The sequence below is a fragment of the Callorhinus ursinus genome, unplaced genomic scaffold, assembly GCF_003265705.2.
Source record: "Callorhinus ursinus isolate GAN/ISIS: 27379988/994484 unplaced genomic scaffold, GSC_fseal_2.0 scaffold25, whole genome shotgun sequence".
Lineage (NCBI taxonomy): Eukaryota > Metazoa > Chordata > Mammalia > Carnivora > Otariidae > Callorhinus > Callorhinus ursinus.
In genome coordinates this window covers 13810708-13833406 of record NW_027397087.1, presented here as the reverse complement: position 1 = coordinate 13833406, position 22699 = coordinate 13810708, and the positions used below count along the sequence as shown (strand labels likewise).

General features: G+C 37.5%; 1 long non-coding RNA gene across 1 annotated transcript in view; it reads right to left on the bottom strand.

Moving 5' to 3' along the window:
* Positions 1 to 22699, bottom strand: part of LOC141370050 (uncharacterized) — a 446651-nt gene that overhangs the window by 196677 nt on the left and 227275 nt on the right. The gene's annotated exons all lie outside the window — the stretch shown is intronic.

Genomic DNA, 22699 nt, shown 5'->3' with positions numbered 1-22699 from the left:
TCTTAAAAATTCATACTTCTCACTAAACAAAAAGCACTTTCATTTGATCATTCAGATTTTTAGTTTTTCTAAGCTGAATTGTTTTAACTTGGAAAACACAGTAGTTCTCCCAAGAGATGCCCAGACCAGCTCATAATTTGAAGTAGTTAGTTTTAGAGCTGCTTTTTCATCTCAAGTGTGGTCACATGATTTTTTCAGCATATTTGCCCATCATGCTTCCTCTCAGACAAAGCCTAGTCATTTCACCTTTTATTTTTTTGGCTGATTGCTTACTAACTCACTGTGTATTTATATACATATATATGTATTTTATTTTTATTTTATGTAATTTATTTTATTATATATGTATATACTGAGAAAAAGGGGGAGATGAATTAGAAAACTGTCAACTTTTAATAAGAAACATTTTCCCACATTCTAACATTCATCAACCTAAACATAAACTGCTCTGTATTTTTCCTATTGATTCATATTTACAAGCCGTATTTATTCAGGGTAATACTTTAACCCTCTCTTCTTATCTCTATATTGTAAGAATAGAGGATGTAAGAATCAAATCTGTATACTTTTGTAGAGTGGACATTGGCTATTCTGCCATTTGTTTTCAATGAGGTTATTAACAGGTTGGAAATTGCTCTTGGCTCTTTGGGATTCATTAATGATTTTCATGAACACCCCATTCTCCTCTTAAGAAGAAACATCTTTTAGGGCTCAGTGGTCTCATGCATTGCTTAATGCACTGGAACATCACCCTTGTCGAGCCATGTATCATTGCTGGTAGTTGGGGTGGATTTTTAAAAGAATGAAAAGGAGTCATTATGACTTTTAACACATTTCAAGGTTGTCTCAATGAATGCAAAGTCTTGTGCATACACAGGATATTTATAAAATAAATAAGAGGTTTATTTATAATTATTATCCTTGTTTCAACAGAAACACTAAGGCATCCATTAGTCACATAAAACGTCTTGATGTCAGAGGCATTTTCGACTATACTGTATCTGAAATCTAAACTGTTCATTTCTTTTGTGGTGAATCAACAAGGAACATTGAAAACATCACACAGAAAGTATTTTTGTGGGTGCCTTTGGAATTGGGGTCAGCATAATTCACTCACATCCACATGGTGGACCTTTAGGGGCAATGACAAAACTGTCCCTGCTGTCCATAGCTCCATCCATCCAACTCGCAAGATGTGGTTAGTGGGCAATCTAGGATCACTGTGGCAGGATATGCTTCTGAACAATGGGAAGAGGAGCAGAGAGAGAATTGTGTTTGTAATGAGGACACAGAGCAAGGGGTAGAGATTTAGATTCAGGATAATTTAGGCTCTATGCAATGTTAGAAAGGGAGAGGGATCATGTTTCAACTGGTGTTATGTCAAAATTGTGCTTCGAAATGTTAGTTGGATTCTAAAATATAAGATTTTAGTTTATTATTTTTTATTGAATTTAATTTAATATAATATGAATACCCAACTATATGGCAAAAGCCTCAGAAATCAGTTTTTGAAGAAGACGCTCAAGACTCACATTACAAATTGCCTTACATCTAAATAGCCATCCAACCTCAAAAGAAAAGCCTAGCATGAGGTAGTGGAAAAAAGTGATGCCCAAACCTCATAGCCACAGGTACCTTTTCATACTATAAAGTTACTATTGCCAGGTGTTCACAACATTAACCTGACAAGTTTCATTGTGTTTTTCAAGAAAAAAAAAAAAGTAAATATTTGGTTCAACCACGGTAAGGAAAAATCATATTTTGAGACCCAAACAGAGTCTAATCCACCTAGAGGTTAGTGGTTTTTAATAGTTGTAGAAATTACCACCATCTGTTATCCAGAGGACCAGCCTGAGTGATTTGCTTCACGAAAGGACTCAGTGGCTAGGGGTCCTGACCAGCAGAGCTTTGTCAGGCCTGACATGTGCTTCCAGGCAAGAGTGTTTGCTTCTGCTATTCAGCCCCCTACCCTTACCCCATCCAAGAGGCTACATTGCAAACATGGCAGAGAGATGAGAAAGAGTGAAGAAGGGTGGTAGCAGTTGATATGGTAGTCTCATGCATTTCTTTCTATCTCAAAAATTTTGCATTTTTATAGACAGCAAATAGAATGTGTACATAAGTTTCAGAAAGTATGTAGCTGTCTTCCTATCTTACCAATGTTCATCTGGACTTTGAGACGTTACCTTGGGTCTGTAGGGAACTGGGGTGGGAACAGAGGCAGGGGGAGTACATTATAACCCTGAGAGGAAACATATGTTCCTTCTTTTCCAGCATTTTACATGTTTTCTTCCTGTCTCTCTGCTCTGCCTTAGCACTTCCAGGCAGAGACACATGGGTTTGACCTGCTACGAGGGAGACCCAGTTCACATTATCCTGTCTCGGACCCATTGTTTCTGCCTCATTAAAAACCATACGTATTTTCTATTGGAAGAGGCACAATTAACTTGCTTTTCCCAAACCAGCCCCTAGCCTGATGAAATGCCAAAGAAAGAAAAATACTTCCTGGATGATCACAGACAATAAGCAAAAAAACACGTACCAAGAAAGTGATAGTTTGCAGTAACTGTGCAAGTAAAAATGGGCCCTCAGGAAAAGTGGAAATACTCCCTCCTCTTTTGCTGTAAGTTCCTATGCTAGAAAAAAGGAACTCTCTTTTTTTTCCCTCTCTATTTCAGAGGAAATGGTTTGGTCTATGAAGGAGACTTTTTGGAGAATGGTGTAAACTAGGAAAGGAAGAATAAGGATTTAATGCTAAAACCAAAAAGCATCTGGCGCACTGCATTTTTCTTATTCTCCCTCACTGTATCAAAGTCCAACACCTCCAGCTACTCATGGAAATGATCACTAAATCAGGTTGGAAAGCTTACCACAGGAGCCTCTCACTTGCAGATATAGTGGTATGGGCCCCTTATAATGATGGGCTCCAAACCAACATAAAAGATACTTTGGCTGTGTTATATTATTTAAAGGTGCAAAAAAGGGAGAAAACTTTCTGTGGATGCCTGCTCAATTACACTAGGTAAGACCAGAACTTTCTAATCACTGGGAAGGTCAACTGATGTGGTCACAAAAATCTGAGAGCTTTAAAACTCCCTGGGACAAGAACAGACACTTTTTTTTTTTTTTTAAAGAAAAATCCTCTTAAAAACACCCTTGAACCATTTTAGTTATTGATGGACTTTGTCAGGACAGAGCATGGTGGCCTTGGCCAGACAATACGACAAAAGTTGATTCAGAAGGGTACCATCTGCCCTACTGTATTCCTTTCCTGGCAGGTGTTTCCTGTAAAGACAAGTGCTTATGGTCAACGTACAACTTTGTAGTATTCTACTGCCTTACCAAGAAATATGCAGTATGGTAACAACACAGTATACTTCCCTTTTTTCCTCCTTCCTTTTCTCCCTCCCTCCTTCCCTCCATTCCTTCCTTTCTCCCTCCCTCCCACTCTCTTGTCTATTCATGCAACTATATAACACATCTGTATTGACTATCTGAATACCTACAATATACAATGTACATAAATACCAACTGATGGGAAAACAAAAATCATGGCACACATCTTATTCATTTTTAAGGACCAGTTCGAGCCCAAATCCACATCTGAAGACTTTTCTACCTCCCTATTCTTAGAACCCTTTTGCTCTTGTAAGTCAAGTGTGCAGCTGTAACTGGAAATACTTTGGTCTCCTGCAAATCCTGTATTGATTGATTTCTATTTACACCATGTGTTCAGATTAGCTTCACAGTGAGGTTGTAAGATTTTTTATTAACATGGACACATCATGCTATTCATTTTATCTCTCATGGTCCTGGACACATTATATTAAATAATATGTACTAAGTAAGTTCTCAGTGCCTGATTTATCAGTACTTTGACTCTATTGTAATATGGCAGGTAGACAGGCCATTTTACACCTAAATTCACCTATTTATTATGATATTAATAATGTTCAGCTTCTCTCTTTTTCTATATTTTTTTTAGGCTAAGTCTCTTATGTAACCTGAAAAAAACATCTGAATCTTGAACCTCCTCTGGGGAGCTAAAGATTTCAAAGTAACTTGTCTGAAAGCAATTATTCAATTATCCTATTCCATATATGCCATTCCATTTTTCTTTTTCCCCAGGAAGAATATACTATTTCACTTAGTCTCCTCAAAGAGGGATGGGAAGAAAGTTTAGTAAATCAGAAAGGGCTACAGTATGATAAGTAAGAGTTTTTCACTACTCCTGAGACACAGCTCCTAGAGTTATTATGATTATTATTACTAATTATATTATATATTATATAATGATACTACCATTAATGAGAGCACCACCTCTTTTAGAATTGGTATCCAATAGCCCCCTCGGGGTTAGAGATGATATCACTATTCCCATTTCCCAGCAGGCTTAAATGATATCCCTAAGGCCATATATTTAGCAAAGAGCAGACAATAATCTAACATAGGTTTCCTAATATTACATTCAGCTTCCTTTCCCATGTGTATATTATCCTCTTTTTAAAATAAATATATTTATGGTACATAAAGGATAATATCATCGAGACCAATGTTTTCCAAAGTGTTTTCTACAGAATCATAATTTATAAAATGTGGTAGAAAAAAGAGGGATCCAATAAGTTTGGGAAATGCTAGGTTTAAAAACTGTTAAGCTTCAGTATTTCTCAGAGCATCTACCCTGCTGTTACGCACCGTGATTCGACACAAGCCTGCAGCATCTCCCAGACTCATTAGACTGTGGAGCATGTAGCACACAGCATGTATGTGCTCAGAGTTTCTCAAACTTACGTGAGCAATGGCTCATTACAGTGATCAACAACTCCTGAGGTTTGTGTCCCAGGACACATACGTGGGGCAATACTGATCTCTACCAATGCCTCTTTTCTCCCCATTAAAGTGTTTCACTGTCACATCTTTAAATTAAAGGAAATGATGCTGTCACTGAATATGGATCTTACTTCAATAAGATGACAAAAGAAAATGCAAATATGTCTTACTACACCCTACTGACATTTGAAATTGCATTTGGTACCTGACTTATTAGTTTCTTTTTACTACAGTTTAACCTGTATAAAGAAGAATGTGATTTCTACCATTTAAACCCCATCTGTAAAATGATCTTTATATCCTTTTAACTGAAAACATTCTCTTTGGATTTATGACTTGCATCCAGCAGAGAAAAACTATGTAATTTATACAATTCATTACAACAGTAGTAACAAGAGTAAGAGTCACAGCAGCCCTTAGGATCTTACAGAACAAATTGGAAACTAGTCCTTGCTAATGTTAGGCTTTCACTTGGGGAAAAACTATTTGGTATTATATGTGTGTGTGAAAGACAGGATTTGAGTTTCTATACCCTATAGGAAGTACACATCAGGGATGTGCTTTCATATGTTAAAAAGTGTTAATAAAAGACCAAAATCTATCTTTAAATATTTCCTTCTGTATTCCCATGCCTTTTAACTAGAAACCCTTGGGAAGAAAAAATTTACCAGCAGTGAACCCCAGACCCTATCTTTCTCTCTATAAAGACCACATCCTCATGTGTCCCACATGATAGGATCAGAATGGAGTTGGTTCAATTAATCCAAATATTTCGAGGAAAGATGGTGGAGGAGTAGGGGACCCTATTTCAACTGGTCCCCGGAATTGAGCTGGATATCTACCAGACCACTCTGAGCACCCATGAAACCAGCCTGAGATGTAAGAAGATCTGGATCTCTACAAACAGAATATCACAGGCATTTGGTTTCGAGGTACGAAGTGGGGAGCCGTGATTCCACGGACAGATATCGGAGGATAAACGCAGCAGGAAGGTGCCTGGCTGTAGGGATCCAACCGCGGTGAGCGACAGCCTTGCGTGCTGGGGACGGGGCACAGACTCCCAGGCCGGTAGCGGCGGGGAAAGGACTTTAGGGAAGCCCCCAGGGTAGAAACCCAGAGCTACAGGGTCGCATGTGTGATCTGGGGGCGGCTGGCAGTTCTAATTAAAAATTAAAGCAGAGATCAATGAATTAGAAACCAGAAACACAGTAAATCAGATCAATGAAACTAGAAGTTGGTTCTTTGAAAGAATTAGTAAGATTGATAAACCACTGGCCAGACTTATCCAAAAGAAAAGAGAAAGGACCCAAATTAATAAAATTATGAATGAAAGGGGAGAGATCAGGACTAACACCAAGGAAATAGAAACAATTATTAGAAATTATTATCAACAACTATATGCCAATATACTGATCAATCTGGATGAAATGGATGCCTTCCTGGAAACCTATAAGCTGCCACGACTGAAACAGGAAGAAATTGACAACCTGAAGAGGACAATAACCAGTAACAAGATTGAAGCAGTGATCAAAAACCTCCCAAAAGACAAGAGTCCAGTCCCTGGGGAATTCTACCAAACATTCAAAGAAGAAATAATACCTATTCTCCTGAAGCTGTTTCAAAAAATAGAAACAGAAGGAAAACTTCCAAACTCATTCTATGAGGCCAGCATTACCTTAATCCCCAAACCAGGCAAAGACCCCATCACAAAGGAGAATTTCAGACCAATATCCCTGATGAATATGGATTCCAAAATCCTCAACAAAATCCTAGCTAATAGGATCCAACCATACATTAAAAGGATCATCCACCATGAACAAGTGGGATTTATCCCTAGGATGCAAGGGTGGTTCAATATTCACAAATCAATCAATGTGATAGAACACATTAATAAGAGGAGGGAGAAGAACCATATGGTCCTCCCAATTGATCCAGAAAAAGCATTTGACAAAATACAACATCCATTCCTGATTAAAACTCTTCAGAATATAGGGCTAGAGGGAACATTCCTCAAGTTCATAAAATCCATCCATGAAAAACCCACAGCGAATATCATCCTCAATGGGGAGAAGCTGAGAGCCTTAGGAACACATCAAGGATGCCCACTCTCGCCACTATTGTTCAACATAGTACTAGAAGTCCTTGCAACAGCAATCAGACAACAAAAAGAAATAAAACATATTCAAATTGGCAAAGAAGAAGTCAAACTCTCTCTTTTTGCAGACGACATGATACTTTATGTGGAAAATCCAAAAGACTCCAAATTACTAGAACTCATACAGCAATTCAGTAATGTGGCAGGATACAAAATCAATGCACCAAAATCTGTTGCTTCCTTATACACTAACAATGCAACTGTAGAAAGAGAAATTAGAGAAACGATTCCATTTACAATAGCACCAAAAACCTAAGATACCTCGGAATAAACCTAACCAAAGAGGTAAAGGATCTATACTCTAGGAACTACAGAACACTCATGAAAGAAATTGAAGAAGACACAAAAAGATGGAAAAATATTCCATGCTCATGGATCGGAAGAATAAACATTCTTAAAATGTGTATGCTCCCCAGAGCAATCTATACCTTCAATGCCATCCCGATCAAAATCCCAATGACATTTTTCAAAGTGCTGAAACAAACAATCCTAAAATTTGTATGGAATCAGAAAAGACCCCGAATCGCCAAGGAAATGTTGAAAAAGAAAAACAAAGCTGGGGGCATCATGTTGACTGATTTCAAGCTATATTACAAAGCTGTGACCACCAAGATAGCATGATACTGGCACAAAAACAGACATATAGACCAATGGAACAGAATAGAGAGCCCAGATATGGACCCTCAAATCTATGGTCAAATAATCTTTGACAAAGCAGGAAAAAATATCCAATGGAAAAAAGTCTCTTCAATAAATGGTATTGGGAAAATTGGACAGCCACATGCAGAAGAATGAAACTCCACCATTCTCTAACACTATTCACAAATATAAACTCAAAGTGGATGAAAGACCTCAATGTGAGACAGGAATCCATCAAAATCCTAGAGGAGAACATAGGCAGTAACTTCTTTGACATCGGTCACAGCAACTTCTTTCAAGATACATCCCCAAAAGCTCGTGAAACAAAAGCAAAAATGAACTTTTGGGACTTCATCAGGATAAAAAGCTTCTGCACAGCAAAGGAAACAGTCAACAAAACAAAGAGGCAACCCATGGAATGGGAGAAGATATTTGCAAATGACACTACACATAAAGGGCTGGTATCCAAGATCTATAAAGAACTTCTCAAACTCAACACCCAAAAAACAATCAAGTCAAAAAGTGGGCAGAAGATATGAAAAGACACTTCTCTGAAGAAGACATACAAATGGCTAACAGACACATGAAAAAAAGTTCATCCTCATTAGCCATCAGGGAAATTCAAATCAAAACCACATTGAGATACCACCTTACACCAGTTAGAACGGCAAAAATGGACAGGGAAAGAAACAACAAATGTTGGAGAGCTTGTGGAGAAAGGGGAACCCTCTTACACTGTTGGTGGGAATGCAAGTTGGTACAGCCAGTTTGGAAAACAGTGTGGAGGTTCCTCAAAAATTTAAAAATAGAGCTACCCTATGACCCAGCAATTGCACTACTGGGAATTTACACCAAAGACACAGATGTAACGAAAAGAAGGGCCATATGTACCCCAATGTTCATGGCAGCAATGTCCACAATAGCCAAACTGTGGAAAGAGCTGAGATGCCCTTCAACAGATGAATGGATAAAGAAGATGTGGTCCATATATACAATGGAATATTACTCAGCCATCAGAAAGGATGAATACTCAACTTCTACATCAACATGGATGGGACTGGAGGGGATTATAGTAAGTGAAATAAGTCAAGCAGAGAAAATCAATTACCATAAGGTTTCACTTATTTGTGGAACATAAGGAATAGCATGGAGGACATTAGGAGAAGGAAGGGAAAAATGAAGGGGGGGGAAATTGGAGGGAGAGATGAACCATGAGAGACTATGGACTCTGAGAAACAAACTGAGGGTGTTAGAGGGGAGGGGGGTGGGGAGATGGGTTAGCCTGGTGATGGGTATTGAGGGCATGTACTGCATGGAGCACTGGGTGTTATAGGAAAACAATGAAGCGTGGATCACTACATCAATGTTGAATCACAGACCTGTACCTCTGAAACAAATAATACATTATGTGTCAAAAAAAAAAAAAGATAAAGAAGATAGCAGGAAGGGAAGAATGAACGGGGGGAATTGGAGGGGGAGACGAACCATGAGAGACTATGGAGTCTGAAGAACAAACTGAGGGTTCTAGAGGGGAGGGGGTGGGGGGATGGGTTAGCCCGGTGATGGGTATTAAGGAGGGCACGTACTGCGTGGAGCACTGGGTTTTACACGGAAACAATGGATCATGGATCACCACATCAAAAACTAATGATCTATTGTATGGTGACTAACATAACATAATAAAAATAAAAATAATTAATTAATTAATTAATTAATCCAAATATTTCCATGCAGGATACTGATTATCAAAACTGAATCCACTCTGTGTTTTCCTCTGCATCAGAAGTTCTGCAGGTTCTTGTGATAAAATGGCCAATCAGACAAAAATAACAAAACAGAAAAATATAACAAAAGTCTTGCACTAAGCTATCTCAGGTGCTAGGTGAGTATGTATATATTCCTGGAATTGGGGATCATAGCAAAAAAATGAAGAAAGGCTGGGCGCCTGGGTGGCTCCGTTGGTTAAGCGACTGCCTTCGGCTCAGGTCATGATCCTGGAGTCCCAGGATCGAGTCCCACATCGGGCTCCCTGCTCGACGGGGAGTCTGCTTCTCCCTCTGACCCTCTTCCCTCTCGTGCTCTCTATCTCTCATTCTCTCTCTCTCAAATAAATAAATAAAATCTTTAAAAAAATGAAGAAAGGCTTTCAAGGGATAAGACAAGTAGGCAAAGCAACATTTATTAGTATATAATAGCATAAATGTGAATTTCTTATAGGTTCTTTCCCCCAGTTATTATGGAACACCTGCCAATAGCCATATACATACAAAAATCTCCAGTGGAGAATGATTAAAAGTAATTAGAACAGGTGTTTATTGGGCTGGGAAATTAGAAGGGAGAATTTAGATTATTCATTGAAGAGAAGCCCTCAAAGTGTGCTTGGATCCTGTGAAAACTTGGAAGTGGAAGAAATGTCTCTTTACTATGCAAGTCCAGTGAAACAAATTCCTGTTGCTTTCAGGGAGAAAGTAAGGGATATCAAAGCACACCACACCAGTACTATTCCAAAGGGTAAAAGAGCTAAACCACGGAATAAGGAATTAGTGTTAATTAGCCTCCATTAGCCCATTAGCCTTGTAAGCCAATATGGAGGTTAAAGATAGAATTCATACATCTTATTCAGATTTGCTCTGCCTATATCATATAACATCATTACCAATTTTCCAAGGCATGAGAAGGTTTAACATTGACCAATATTGTTGTGGGGTATCTCTTATATACGAAGTGTTTTTAGAAACCGGTGCCTATATATAATAAGGTAACTTACAGTGATCTTTTTACTTAGAAAGTAAAAATAAAGAGGGATTAGCACTTCATCCTGACCTCTTCTAACATTTATTCATTCCTTATATCATGGTTTATAGTCTCCTCTCTCTCTTACTCAAATGAGAGCTCCTTGTCAGTAGGATCCATCTCTGATTTTCATTTCAGGTTTCTTAAGCTCTACTACTTGCTTTGCCCCAAGAAGTATTCAGTACATGGTCAGTGAATTAGTGGATGAAGAAATAAATTTAAAAATAAATAAATTGAAGACAGTGTCTCAGACATTTACTCTGAACATATTTTCCAACTAATTATAAAACTGATAGACTCTAATTTAATCAAGACTTAAAGTAGATAAAAATTTTATTCCATTAAAATTTGTTTTAGTTCATCATAAATGATCTATAGAAGCAATTGAAAGCACAATGCATTTTTTTAATTTTCAACACTAATTTCCTTTTTTTCCTATTACTTAGAATATATGCAATATTTTAAAGCTCCATATATGTTCTAATTTCTTCTCTTTGTATTTCCATGATACACATCTATTTTTGATTCCCAGTAGGAATTAGAGGTTTTGGCAAATAGCACTCTTCTCTCTAGACATGGAATGTTTTAAATGCACTTTCCTAGATAGTACAGTTATTCTCTAAACAAATAACATTGAGCAACATCACAATTTAACAATACTGTCTATGCTGTGTGCCATTTGCTGCTTCAGATGTTGTTTCCCTCTCTAGGCTTTCACTGATTTTCTGCTTAAAATTTGGTAAAGCTGCAAAATTCTATGAATAGCAGAATCATTCTATGAGCTTGTTTTGTTATATTAGAAACAAGCGGAGACTGTGAGTTCCTTGCCTGTCAATTACAAACAACTTTTGCCTGGTCCCAATGGTTGATGTTATTTTTAAATGATTTTAGTATTATTTAGTACTCAAAGCAATAAAAGCACTTGCAAACAGTAATGTCAAACACCAGTCATTTTTAGACAACTCCCACCCCCTATGCACACACAAATACTTGTTCCTGGCAAAGCAAGACTGTGAAAGAACAGAATTAGAGCTTGGTGCTGGATCCTTTAAGTCTGGGGAAAAATCCATACTCTAATTCAATTACTGCAGCGGTGAATATTTCATATGCATCAAGACACACTATAGACTATCAAAAACAGGAAATATAATTTCTCACTTTAGGAAAAAAAAATGATTCCTTTATCCTATGGGTTTGTACTTGCTGTTTCTCTTTAGTCTGTCATCTGAGGGTTTAATTATAGTGTATGTTTGATGAAGAGTAGAAGTTTCATTAGACAACGTCCCAGGTGAGCTAGCAAGTATGTTATTAGATATGCTTTGACTAAGAAAGCAAGGAAGCAGATTTAGAATGATTGTAAGCATTCAAATAATTCTTATAACAAGAAAGGCTAATTTTGAGTGATGTTTCTTGTTGGTTTTTTTAGAATGCCTAAGAGAAGGTGATGGTAAAGATTATTTATCAATGCAGTAAGTTTGAGTCCTAGGCCCCAAGGCAGCTCTGTGTTTTTTAAATACACAAACACACTTACAAGAACCTCCATCTTTGGCCTCCTGCAAAGTAGGCGCTGCTTGGGTGGTTCATTTTTATCTGAGAGTTCTATCACCAAAAGCCAAAGTTAAAGGTTCCCCAAGCATAAGAGGTGTGACCCATAATTCTATAATGTGCGGTACAACACACACATCACAGTGACTCAGAGTCAATCAGAAGGAACAGGAACTCCACTTAGAGCACTTATTTTAGCAAAAGGCCAATCCTCACCTTTCATTTATATGTCTTTGTTAAAGGCTCTTTTAGCCCAAGGGTCTTTTCTTCTCTCTCTTACCAATTTCCTTTGAGTGCTGGCCTTCCGTTTCAACTGAGTTATTTTGATGATAATGTTTCCTTTAAGATGATTATTTGTTTAAAGTTCAGGGTAATAAAGGTAACTTAACCCACTAAAAATATTCTGGGTAGCAGAACAACATTTTAGGATGTTAATTGCTCATGTTACCAGTCATCCATGAAACATATGCCGAAAATGCTCTTAAAAGGTTCCAAAATGTCTCCTGCAGCTATAAATCTTTTACAGGTACAATTATGTGGGAAGAGAAATAAGAAAAAGTGCATCCAACATCTGGAGTCAGATGGGTTACTGAAGTAAAATTACAAAATTAAATTTAAATGAACTTAATTAAAAAGAGGAGGGGGATCAAATTTAATATGGACATTCATCATGTCCTTATTGAAGTTTCTTCTAACACCAGAGAAATACAATAGTCTGAATACAAAAGTTGGATAAAGCCTCTAATGGGGTGTGAAAAGGTGACCAAAGAGACACAGTCAGGCAGAATATATTCTCTTTTTCTCCCTGCTATGTTAACGACATGGAATACCCAATTGTTTTGAAAAGACAATATCAATCAAGAAACTGAGCTTGGAAACTTAGCTGTTTCAACCATCTCTTCTGTTTAGAGTTTCACTATACATATTTCGTCACTTAAGGATGGCAATTACTAGGTTTGGTTTTTAATTCAATGAAGCATGATGGAATACTCTAACAATATGCAGCAAAAACAAACAAAAAACACCAAACAGAAAGTGTTCATTTCAAATCACCTGCCCCTTTAGTTCTCATTCTCTAAAACAATAATATTAACAAAACAGATGAGCATGGGGGAAGGGAAAGGGAGAAAAAAAGGTAGAGGGGAGGCAGACCACAAGAGACTGTTACCTATAGAGAACAAAACAACCAAGGGTTGTTGGAGGGAGGTGAGTGGGGGGGATGGGCTAAATGGGTGATGGGCATTAAGGAGGGGACTTGTGATGAGTACTGGATGTTGTATGTAAGTGATGAATCACTAAATTCTACACCTGAAACCAGTTTTACCATATAAGTTAACTAACTAGAATTTAAATAAAAACTTGAAATAAACAAAAGAAAAAAATCATGATCATCATCAAAATATTGACCCCCTTTAATACTGTGGTACCGAGTTCTTATTGCTCATTGATCAGCTTCTGTCTTCCTAGGTCTTAAACATCCTCAAACACTCTTCTTAGTTTTATGCTGTGCTTATATGCTGAGGGAGACATGTTAAGAAATGAAATTATATATCCTAAAATTACTTATCTACAGTTATAGGAAAAGAATAACATTTTATTTTATTAAATTGATTGACAGATTCTCAAAAGACAGCCAGTGTTATTTGGCAGGTTTTTGCTCCCTGTTGGTTCTACATATGATGGACATTGCTAGAAGTTTGGTTTATGAAAACTTTATACCATCAGCTGATACTCAGATTCTGGTCATGTCATCTTTCCCTTCTTTTCCATAAATATTTAGTTTTCTCATACTTAGCATTAGCGTATTTCCTTTAGATCTTCCTTATCTAAACGAGAGACTCCTAACACCTCCCCCTCTCATCTAATATGGCACACACTGACTGGTAAAGTGGAAAGCAAAGGCAAAAAATGCTTAAGCTGACAAAAGGAGTAAACAGTGGAGGAGGCCAGACAAACATAAAACAGGAAAGCTAACCAAATACCTGAGGCTTAAACCAAGGAGTACATGATGAATGCCTATTTACTGAGCACATACTATTTATAATACAGTGTATTGAACACTTTCAAATACAGTAGAGCAGTTCACACAGCAACCCTATGATATGAGAACAGAGAATAATAACACTTATATAACTTCCTCAACGTTGGACAGCTGGTAAGTAGCAAAGCCAGAATTCAAATATCAGCCCTTTGATGCCACATCCCATGCTCTTACCTCTATCCCATTGCCTCAGACTCTGCAGCTGCTGGGAACCATATTAAGGGAGATTGAGGAGTATAACAAGAAGATTGAATCTTATCTTACAGTGGGGATAGAGAAATAACCAGTGGTACGGGTGAGAATGAATAATGAATAATTTTAACTGTTAAGAAAAGTTCATTCATCTAAATCATGTGTTCTTCACTGTCTCACAGCATTTGCTTCCCATAAAAAGTACAAAAATAGTACATTTTTAAATTTTTGCAGTATCTCTACATTGTAGGAAAAGAAGAGAAATAGCAATTTTATAATTCATAATAATCCCAAAGGTACTGATGGTCTGTGTCACTAACTGTGACCCCATTCTATTCTTAATCTATTCCATATGTATATATTTTCAGAGAACTGAATACCTGCTCCTAAGGTCATAAACAGAAAACAGCTTAACTTTTAGAGATATTGGGCCTGAAGCATTAGATTTAATTACAACTTGCATTTTAGTCCCATAGAGGGACTGGCCAGCTATAGTGCCTCCCAAAACTTTATGACTCCCTCCCCAAAAATGTTGATTTTAGAAGTGTCTTAAATGGTAAGAGGAAAAGTTAAGAGTCATTTATGATTCTGCTAAAGTTCTCAAGTCCATTCTACAAAGACAAAAAGGACAAAGGAAGAGGTCACTAGAACTTGCAAAATACGTATCTTCACTCAGTTCAGAGCACATGACATTGAAGATGAGCAAAACTGTGGGGTAACCAGTATTTTAGGGGATGCACAAAATGAGAAAATGTAGTCCTTCTAAAGAAAATGGGAGAACACAGTCATGTTGACAGTTATTCATTCACTCATTGTATCAAGGAATGGAACAGACAAGGGGAAGAAAATGGGGAGGGGAGGAACAGTTTATAAGTAGGTTGATGGGAAAAAAATCACAAAAGGAAGTCATTAAAGTTTAACAATGAATTCCAGAGTTATGTCTGGATCTGACGGGCCAAATAGTGAGTGCAATATTCTGCTGGTAAAGGAATTTAAGGGGATTCTTCTGATTAAAGATGAACTACTGGGTTCTATAATGACAGAACTCAGAAGAAGCCAGCCCATTCAGTGTAAGACCACCTCACTGACGACTGTTTGGCTCAAGTCAAGAGAGTATCTGTGTGTCCTGAGTCATACCACTCTTCTGAAGGACAACTGTCTCCTCAGCAACAGTCAAAGTGGGAACCTCAGAACTCTTCTGGCTCTTGGAAAGGTCTGCCTTACCACCCTTGAATCTTGCACTCAACACTCTCCTTGCCCCGAACACTTACAGTGTCATCACAATCTGTGAGAGCAGCAGGACAGCCATCATCAGGCCTCTGCACATCAGTCACTGTCATCTCTTGTCCCTTCTTCTCTAACACCCATGGAATTTTGTTCACTACTTGTTCTGACCCTGGCCCCATACCTTTTGAAACCTTTTCCCTGACATTAGATCAATCACCCAATAAGTCGACTTATTCTCAACTTCCTTTGGAAACTTCCCTTTCACTTTTTGCACTAGTTGAAACCTGGCTCTCCTTCATAACACTGATTCCCCTAAAGCCCTTCCAAGAGGTAGCTTTTCCTCTCATAGATCCCTATAACCAAGGAGGCTGAAAGTATGTTAGGTGTCCTCCTTGCTCTTCATTACTGCACCCAAAACTTTCTCTCTTCTTCATCTATAAAATTCCAGCTTTCATTTCCACATCATCAGGCTATACCACCCTTCACCCCTGGTTTCTTCTACCATTCTCCAGTTTTTTCCCCTCCGTTAACTGGAATTTTTAGTGCCTGGTTCATGATCACTCTCTAATACTACTCCTATTTAATTTTTTTACATTTCCAAATCCAGTATGATGATCCTTCCCATATCCTATTCTCTCAGTTCCAAGATTTCATCAGCCACCCTTCCTAAGCCCCTCACTTACACAGTTTCACCTTTGACCTTGTTGTTGGCTGTAACTGCAGCCCCTAAAAAAACTCCATTTTTCAAATATTCCTTTCTCTGATCATGACCACTTACCTTTCCTGTTCACTCCCTTTAACATCTCAAATCCTACAATTCTGCAACCCCACCAGGACCTAAAATCCACTCTTAGTGTCCCTGGGTTTTCTCCCCCATGATATCTTCTCCTGTCTCCTTGCTAAGGAGATCATCATTATAACCACACCTAACTCCTTTTTGCTTTGGTGAACTTTCCTGGTGAAATCATAATCCTTATTAAAGTCAATCAGGCAACCACTCAGTGCCTACACTCATGCATTCTGATATGCCTGATGTTTGGTAGATAATCAAATGAGAACTTCCGCACACTCTATCACATCTGTGCCTATCCTTAACTCTCCGATTACTGTGGATAAGTGCCCCGTGCTCTTAGTCAAGGTCAGCCTCTCCACTTACGCACAGAACCTTATCCTGCCCTCTTACTAGAATTATTGCAGCATGCTCCTAAGTGATCTCCCCACTTATACTTTCCCTGCCCACTCCATGTGTCTCCTTCTATCATCCACTCTCAACATGGCAGCCAGAGCCTCAGAAAAGTATAAGTCAGATCAATCATGCCACTTCTCTATCTAAAACCTCCAAAGTCTTCCCATCTCACTAAGTAAGAGCCAGGTCTTTCATGGTACCAGTTCCCTACATGATCTGGTTCCACACTGTCTCTCAGACCTCATCTCCTACTATCTCTCCCTCTTTCACTCCAACCTCAATGACTTCCTTGCTCTTTTACAAATATGCCAGGCACCCTTTTGTCTCAAAGCCTTTGTACTCACTGTTCTCACTGCTTAGAAAACTCTAGATATCAGCATAGCTTGCTTCCCCATTTCCTCCACGTCCTGCTTCAAAAGGTCTCAAAAGTTCTATCTAGAAAAGCTCTCCTAGGTCACTCTATAATTCAACACCTGTCCCACCCTGCCCTCAACACCTCTATTTTTTCTCTCTAGCACCCATCTATATATAAAATACATATGGGTGTATAAAATATGTAAATGCTACATCTTTCAGATTTGTATCTTGCTCAGTGCTCATCTTTTCCACTAGAAGGTAATCCATGAAGGCAAGGGTTTTTATCTGTTGGGTTTACTTCAGTATCCCCAGTACAATGCCTAGAAAGACCTACTTGGTGATCAATAATTATTTGTTCAATGAAGGAATCAACAAATAAATGGGTATATGAATAACTAGTGAAAGAGAAAACAGAAAGTTATGATGTTTTTCACACGGAAAATTAATATTTAGAGATGGCTATTTTTTGCTATGAAATCTTCTGTGTATGAAGTCAGGATTTTGATCCTAAGATACAACAGTTGTCACAGTGGTGCAGTGACAATATAATAATACAGCTCATTGAGCAACACAAAAACATCAAGATTAAAGTAAATCCTTGAGCAATTCTAAAATTACCATGTTTAATCTTAGCAGTAACTGTCACTCCTTGAGGAAAGCGTTATTTGGTAGATCTTGCCCTTTCTGTTTAACTTGCAAAAGTTTCACTTTTGATGATGTGTACTTCCTACTTTCTCAGAAATTCTCTCTCTCTCTCACACACACACACACACACACACACACATACACACACACAAGCAGATAAAGTCTAAAAGCTGACACACATGACCTAGGGGTAGGATGTCAGAACATATCTTTTTGCCTAATACTAGGATGTAATCATAGTATGCCTACCCAATGTATGTTTCTCAGCTCCCCTTGCCGTCAACATTCCCAAACAAGCAGAATTCATATTTTTAAGCTTTTAAAATGTTTTCCAAGATCATATTTGTGCCTTCACAATATATTTTTATAATGTATCTTTAGATAGTTAATTAGAATTTTTTGCAGATGGTTGATAAGACACCAGAGAACACATTATTATAACTATTCTTCCCCTTTCCACTCAATTTTGAAGAATCCTCCAGTGATATATAAAGATTATCTTTTATCAGAGGTTCTCCATCTATCCCAATTTCCCATAAGTCACTGTGCTCTAATGACATTTTGTCAGATGCAAAACATAAAAATAAAAGGAGAAAATTCACTTTTGACTTTATTACACCAAAAATGTCTGAATGATAGATGGAACCATTGCAGATATGTTGTTGTTTGGTTCCTATTGTTAGTCATGTGTTATTTTGATCAGCTGCAAAGGAATAGTGGGTGACTGGAATAGAAAATACTTGTTTGCTGGAGCTTCCGTGAAATGCTAATCAAAGTAGCTGAGATTTTAGAGACCCTACTTGAATTTCTATCAATTTCTATCATTTCATGATCCCATTACTGGGAAGGGTCTTAAGGATTTCTCTTTGCTGATTATATCTCATCTCTATTTTTGCTTTGGGGAGAAGCAGAGGTCAATGATTGAAAAGAGAAATTACCTTTTGAATTGGGAATACTGAAATAATAGTATCCAGATCAGCCAGATCCCAAGAAAATTGTTTCACTGAGTTTTTAGTAGTATGGTCTGCTGTGATGATTAAAAACTACAATTTTCAGGCTAATTGGGTCAGTTATAAACACACAGAAATCTGTATGGAGTATCCTGAGATAACATTTCCCATACTTAACTTTATTCCTATCTTAATTCTCTTTGGTTACTCTTCCAGATTAGTTGCAGAATTTTGTGACCCAAAGAAAATTTAAACTAGATTCTAACCTAAGGACAGAATGAACCATACCCAAGCTTGAAGGATCATTAGTTACTATTGTTCTCTTAATAGAATAAATTAGTAGGAATGAGGGTGGGTTTAACAGTCAGAGATGGTAAAAATGATGCTACCCTGTAGCTGGAGGTCTTGGGACCAGGAAAGAGGATGATAGTGCATGTATGTAAACATCTTCACAATGGTGAACTTTAGATGGTGTTCAAATTTTATCCCTAAAAAAACAAAATGGGTGAGACTCGTTGTTGGTATTCCATGTATCAGCCAATTTCTCTCACCCACATCCACTAGGTTAACATTCTTCTCTGGCACTCTGGATAAAAATTTGGACACTATGTTTAACTTCATCCATCAGTAATAGTCCTTGATTGCTCCTAACATTACTAGATAAACTGGGAACTCCGGAGGATTTTCTGTAACATGTAATTGTTGGAATTTCCTGTTTATTATCTAGGTGATTTTTCTAATAATTATGGCTTTATTCTTTTTTAATTTAAATTCAATTTTATTAACATATAGTGTATTATTGGTTTCAGAGGTACTTTTGTGATTCATCAGTTGCATATAACACCTAATGCTCATTCATTCCATCAAGTGCCCTCTTAAGGCCCATCACCAGTTACCCCATCCCCCACCCACTTCCCCTCCAGCAACCCTCAGTTTATTTTCTATAGTTAAGAGTCTCTTATGGTTTGTCTCCCTCTGTTTTCATCTTGTTTTTCCTTCCCTTCCCCTATGTTCATCTGTTTTGTTTCTTAAATTCCACATGTGAGTGAAATCATATATTTGTCTTTCTCTGACTGACCTACTTCACTTAGCATAATATCCTCTAGTTCCATCCACATCATTGCAAATGGCAAGATTTCATTCTTTTTGATGGTTGAGTAATATTCCATTATGGATATACATTGCTACTATAAACATTGGAGTGCATGTGCCCCTTTGAATCACTATGTTTATATCCTTTGGATAAATACCTAATAGTGCAATTACTGGGCCACAGGGTAGCTGAATTTTTAACTTTTTGAGGAACCTCCATACTGTTTTCCAGAGTGGCTGCACCAGTTTGTATTCCCACCAACAGTGTAGGAGGGTTCCCCTTTCTCCACATCCTCACCAACGCCTGTTGTTTCCTGAATTGTTCATTTTAGCCATTCTGACCTGTATGAGGTGATATCTCATTGTAGTTTTGATTTGTATTTCCTTGATTAATTATGGCTTTTTTCTTAAAGGACGTGTGATTAACAGTTCTTTGCAGGGGCAAAGGCTATGGTGTGTTCAAGCAAACTGTGTTTTTTGACCCAAGACACTTCCCCACCCCCAATTCATATTGACTATGTTTGTAATGAAATGGAGTCAGAAAGTAAAGTCAGGGCTATAGGGGTGTATTTTCTTAGGTATCAAACACTTAAAGTAGGATTTATGGAAGCAGAAGGCTGTGGGTCAATATCCAAAAAAAAAAAAAATGATTGTAAACAAGTAAAGGAATTTCTGAAGTGTGAAGGAGAGGAGAAAGGAGACTGGGAAGGGATGGAGAGGAAGATACGGGCAGGAAGATAAGCAGAAACTCTAGTTTAGTAAAAAATATATATCTGAAAAAAATTAGTGTGAGAGAAGTCTGGGAAAGACTGATTTACCTCAAGAATCAACCCTAGAGACCCCTTCCTCCCCACCCTGCTGACAGGGATGTATTGTAAATATTTTTTCATTCTTACCCATGCTGTCCTTTTGGAGTAATTCTAGGACACTGAAATTTGAGGTCTATGCATCATAAACACCAGAGTCTGGTTCAGACACGAGTCAGAGGCAGTTATAACAACTGACTTTTATAGTTCACACAATTTAGAGAGGAAGCAAATATATTAGAGCTCAGAACTGTAAGCCTTTGTTCAATGTGAAGGCATCCATGATGACCTATTAAGATCCTTTTAGACATAATTTTCAAGTCAGACAAGTGCTATTAATAAGGAATCAACTTTCTAGCAATACTAAATTCTGTATAATGATTTTAAGTTTCTCAAAGTGTTTCCCATGTATTATTTTATCTTTCTATAAATCTACAGAGGAGTACAGTGAGTATTAACCTCACTTTACAGATTAAAACCTAAGGCCCAAGAGTTAAGTGACTAAGATCTCAGACGCAAAAGAAGGAAAAAACAAACAAACAAACAAACAAACAAAAAACTTCTCTAGCTAAGTCAGCTATAATGTCAGGATTAGGATTTTGGTCCACTGATTCTTAAATCATTGCTCTTTCAATTATACCACTCTGCATCAATGTCTTCTTTCTCAAACAAGTCTGTCTGGTTGACACAGTGTTCTCACACTACAAAAGTGGCACAGCATTCAGCACTGCCTGGTTCTCTACAGAGATTAGGAGCTCCAAGGCTAGTTTCAAAAAACACTTCCCATACCCCAAGGGACACAAATCAGTTCAGCATGATCTATTGGGTTTTTCTAGTAGGCTTTCATTCTGGACAACAGAAAACATAATTTGATATACAGAGCTCAGACAAAACTATGACTTCTGTGGTCCAGAAGTGAGTGACTAGACCACCTCCATGGAGGTTTATTGTTTCATTAAGGCCAATCACATGCATGTTTCTCCTACTCTTGTTTTTCTGCTCAAACTGCCCAGCCTTGGGGCTTTTAAAAAGCCCTGTTCAGTTTAACTCTGGCCCTTCTGATATCTGAGATTTAGTGACTTTCATTAAGATGTTATCTTGAATTCCATGTATATATGAGAAACCATGACTTACGAATGGGAGTTAGAACTTGGTAGTAGTTCCTAGAAAGTACATCTAAATCATGAAATAAAACATTAAACTCAAATGCAAAGTAATTTAATTTTAAAAGGAATGTGGTATTCAGATAAAAGAAACCATAATAGTACATTCATTTACTTATATGTATGAAAGTGTGAAGTTGTACCGTCATTTTCAGGTATCAGTTTTAAGTAATGCATCTTCCAGGCTATTTAATAATCATCCTTCCATTGTTCCATAAATAAGTTATGTGAATACAAGCTGTTAAACTAAAAGTTACCGCAATGATATAACTGAATAAAACAGCAAGGCAATTTGACAGGAATATACTCAGAAGACTAAATTTGAATACTGAATTGCCAAAATATATCCTTTGAAAATTCACAGATATAAAGTCATCTGTGGTATACAAAAAATGGACAAATAAGTTGGTTAAGTCACATTTTGTTCAATGTATTATGGCCCTGATCTAAGGCCACATGAAAATGGAGACCAAAACATATGTGGAAAATATACTAAAATACTAAGCCATCAGAGAACTAAAAATGCGGAATATAGTCTGACCCTATGAAGATCTGGCTCACCTTGAAGTTGGTAATGGAATGGGTATTGTTTCTAAATTTAACCTTTTCAGTTCAACAGTTCAGAGTCCAAAGAATCTACCTGGGGCATAGATGATCTTGTCTGACTCCAGGTAACCACAGCATGATACATTTTCTACTTTATATTTGAAATGTATCTAGACACTTTGTTCTATTCCATAAAATACAGAAAGTGTAAATAATACTTTATTCAGTATTATATTTGGCCTCAGATCTAAGAGTGTGTGTGTGCACACATATATGTAAATACACGCACAGAGTGGGAGACTTCTCTTTTCAAAACAATCTTCTAATAGCACAATTTGCTATCCATCTGCCAACATCTTCATCATTATGACTCTCTTTTAAAGAAACATCATATGGTTGTGCCTCTGATGCCAACAAGCGTCCAGTATATCACCACACCATCAGCATCAGGCATTCTTCATTTTTATGCAATCACCTGATTGACTACAGATTTGATTCTTTTTAGAAACCCAATCTCTGGACCCATACTGAG